Raw genomic sequence first — 4444 nt, forward strand, 5'->3', positions numbered from 1 at the left:
ACAAACAAAAACAGAAACAAATAAAGTCATTATCTGTTTAGAGAAGGATATGAACTTGAAGACAAAAATCTCCAGTTGCCTTTAATTAGTAGTAAAGTTTTCTTAAAATATTGGCAATATATATACAACTATTTTCTTGGTTAGAAACAAAATACCTAAAAGTTCTATAAATTTCTCTCCAGTATCAAAATTTTCAGTCACATGTTGCTAATGAGAAATTGATACAACAAATGCAAATAAAGACCTAACCTAACACTTCAAATACCCGGGGGGGGGGGGGAACAGGAAACTAATATAATGATTAACAATATAAAAATACAATAAAGTTAACAAACCTTGGTTTTATGATTTCTTTGTTTTTAAACACACACAGCTTGAAACTACTCCTAGCTCTGGGCTCCAAACTCATTTCTCGCAGTATTAATGGAAAAATATATGGTGCCAGGTATTGAACCATGATCTCCCACATGCAAAGCAAGTGCTTTATCTGCTCTATGGTCTCTCATACACATGAGTGGTTTTTTGAAATGGTTAACATGTATCTAGAGTACTACAACATCCTAAGAATGATTAAGGGTAAGAAGAAACATTAAAAAGCTTATTACATCAATGATGACAAGATAATAATCAACAAACTCTGTTAGAAGAAAAGAAATTCATTCAATGTTGGTGGTATTGTCATTTGGTCAAACTTCTCTGATAAATAATATGTATTTTTCTGGACCACAATATGGAGAATTATCCCAAAATACAAGAATAAAACTTCTATTTGACCCAGCTATTTTATTTTGAGAAATCTACCCTAAAACCATACAAAAATAATATTAAAAACAATCACACCTAAGTTCATTTCAGTTTTTATTTCACAACTAGAATATGAAAGGAAGCTAAATTTCCAAAATCTATTGAATATAGTAAACATATATGTTATATACAATGTAATATTAAATAATCACAATAAATACAATAATCCAGTTTTCAGCATTTTGAGTGAAATTGGGGTGTCATGCTGAGGGAATAAGCTAGAGTCTGAAGGTCAAATACAGGATAGTTACACTTATCTATGGTTTCTAGATTAACAAATATTTGTATGTATAATATCAATCAATAATAAAACTTGGACAATAAATTCCACATCTGAATACCAGGTTCTGAGGGGAAGGGTTGAAGAACAATTAAGTTGACTGAAAGAAATATTGAACTGTAGATGGATAGATTGGAATATGTGAATGGTATGTAAAAAAGAGAATTGTATGAGCTGAAAATATTATTGTCAATCAACAAATAAAGGTGGATGAAGGTAGAACCGGATATGTATATGGATGGATAGAGAGTTATGGATCCTTTGGTTGAAGCGATGAGAAGAATATTTGCATACTAAAATCAGAAGCTTAAATGCTATTGTAACCCTGTTAACCTAAGCTATACTAAACAACTTTAATCTTTGAATCTGAAATAAAATAGAAATATTATGACAGAAACTTTAAATAAAAAATTCAAATCAAACTACAATGAACAAATAAGTGCACTAAGTTAGAAAATTTGGGATAAATGAAAATATATCTAGAGTACTGCAACCTCCTAAGACTGACTAGGGTGAAGAAAAATATTAATAAGCTTATTACATCTATGATGTCAAGACAATAACCAATGATGTACCACAATAATAAAAATAATCTCATGAATTCACTAGTAAATTCTTCCAAAACTTTATATATATAATATATTGTTTTCTTTATTTTTTTTTTATTTTGACCAAAGTGCATTACAAAGCTTTTATGGTAATATTTTAGGTACATAGTGACATTGAATTGGGGACATTCCTAACACCAATGTTGCCCTCCCTCCACCCCTGTTCCCAGCATGCATCCCATATCCCCCACTTTTATCCCAAGGGCTGCTAGTATAAGTGGTTCCCTTTGTGTCTAGCATGTGTATATTGGTTATCGATTCTGTTGTCATTGGCTTTGAATTTGGTGTTTAAATCTGATCATTTTTTATTTCTACTTAATGTTCATATGATTATTTGGTCTTGGTACCCTCCATTATTTCCCCCTCCATTTGTGAGGTGGTACAAGATGGTTCAAGTTATCTGGTTTTGTTTGAAGGCAAGAAAAAAATAATAAAATAAAATGGGGCAAAAATCAAACAAACAAAAAATGGGAGGAGTACTTCTAGAGGCTATAAATATCAATTTAAGAGAAGAAAGTGAAAAGGGAAGAAAAACATAAAAACAACACAAAACTATTGAAAAAATCAAACTAAAAGCTTGAAAAGTACCATAGCAATAAATATAACAACCATACAATAACCATGGTCCTGAAATAAAAATAAAACACAAAAAAACAACAAACAACAATAACAAAACTAAAAAATAAATTGTGCTTCTCTATTTTTTCTTGCATAGTCACTGTAAATATTGGGGAGATTAGAAAGGAAATTCCCTTGGCCTAAGAGATACAGGTTTTCTCTGCCCTTGAAGTATACTGTCATGGGAATAACTATAATCTCCGTACATGTTCTACTACTCTTTGCTAGGTCCTGTTGTGGTGTCTGGAAAATTTCTGCTCCATCGTGGATAATAAAATCAGGCCTCTGTAGCTAGAGATCTTGGTATTTGCACAGGTCAAAGGATGGTGCCTAGGATGGAGTCTTTCTTTATGGTTCTAAGAGTTTTGTTCCTTCACTATTGTTTTAATCAGCCTTCTGTAGTTAGTGGTCTTGGTTTTGTCCTGATCCTATGACAAAGCATAGGATAGTCTTTCATTATGTTTCCAGAAGATCTGCTCGGTTGTAGTTGTCTCAATCAGACCTCTGGAATTATAAATCTTTATTGTTGTACATATCATAGGCCAAGCCCTAGACTAGTGTCTTTTTTATTGGTTCCAGGATAAGTTTTGCCAGTCATGGTTGTCAAAGTCAGTCTTCTGTAGATAGCAAACTTGGCTTTTGTACAGATCAAAGGATGACATGTCTTCTGATTTCATCTTATCTTTAGGAGATGAGGTAAGACAACCTGCTTTTAGACCAAGTTGTTGTCATTTGCTCATTGTCAGGTGTCATATCAAAATCAGCGTATGTTGATGTCAAAGTATTATTAAGAATGTCCCAGAGGGGGATTGGTTCCTAGAGCTGTTGCCGAGAACTGTGTCAGTTCTATGTCTGGAATCTAGGGTTTGTGTCACTGTGTAATCATCTGGAATCTAAATTGGGTCCACATGACATATATTCAAGGTGGGAGGTGCCTCTGTATTGTAAAGTTATATGTTCTTATCCCTAATAGATAAGAGCTTGTTTATATAAATAAAATTTCCCCTTTTTTAGTATGCCTTTGCAAGAAGAAATGGTGATATATGATATTGCTGGTGATTTGGGTGGGGGTGAGAATGACAGGCTCCACCATATCTGTGCCTTGGTTTTGACCTGAGCTATTAATTCAGGCAAGACTTTTTCTTGTAGGGTTTTGTATTAAGCAGATCCATAACAGGTGGAGTTAAAGAAGAAAATAAAACAGAACCAAGATAATATATATACACACATATATAAAGAAAAAAATTAAAAATAAGTTAAAAATGTTAAGGGAACAAATTGATGCAGGGGACTACCTTAAATTTGTCTGAGAATGCTTTCAGTCCTCCCTCCCATGTGAATGAGAGTTTTACTTGGTAGTGGACTCTAGGTTGGAAGTTTCTTTCATTCAGAGGTTTAAATATGACATTCCACAGGCTTCTTGCTTGAATTGTTTCAAATGAGAGATATAGTTTGATTCGTAAGTTCCTTCCTTTGTACTTGAGGTTTTCTTCTCCCTTATTGCTTTAAGGAGTTCATCTTTTTCTTTTCTACTTTTTTTTTTTCTTGGCATTTGGAATACTATATGTCTTGGTGTTGGTTTATTAAGATCTATTTTATTAGAGACTCTTTTCACCTTCTGGATTTACACCGGAGCCTCTTTCCAGAGGGTGGGAAAGTTTTCTGCTATTATTTCCCTAACCACTTGTTCTCCCCCTTTCTCTCTTTCCTCCCCTTCTGGTATTCCTACAATCTGTAGATTGTTACTTTTGACTTTGTTAATTACATACCTAACTTTTTTTCCCAATGCTTTACCTTTTATTCCTTATTGACTTCTTTGATATTTTTGGCTTGTAGTTTTTCAAGTTCTTCTATATGATTCTCCAAATGTGTAATTCTGCTACTATGGCTTGCTAAGACATTTTTTATTTCCTTTAATTCCATTTGTATGAATTCTCTCATCTTCTGTAAAAGTTCTTCTTTGATTTGGTTGATTGTTTATCTATAGATTTCTTAAACTCGCTGGCTAGTGATTCCATGATTTCTTTTGCCATGGCTTGCAATGCTGCTTTTAGGTCTTTATCTATTGGGCCCATGCATTTTGGTGGACTTGGAAACTTGCTAGAATTTCTCTCCATGTCCCCAGTTGTTAGTG

Source organism: Suncus etruscus, chromosome 1, assembly GCF_024139225.1.
Source record: "Suncus etruscus isolate mSunEtr1 chromosome 1, mSunEtr1.pri.cur, whole genome shotgun sequence".
Classification (NCBI taxonomy): domain Eukaryota; kingdom Metazoa; phylum Chordata; class Mammalia; order Eulipotyphla; family Soricidae; genus Suncus; species Suncus etruscus.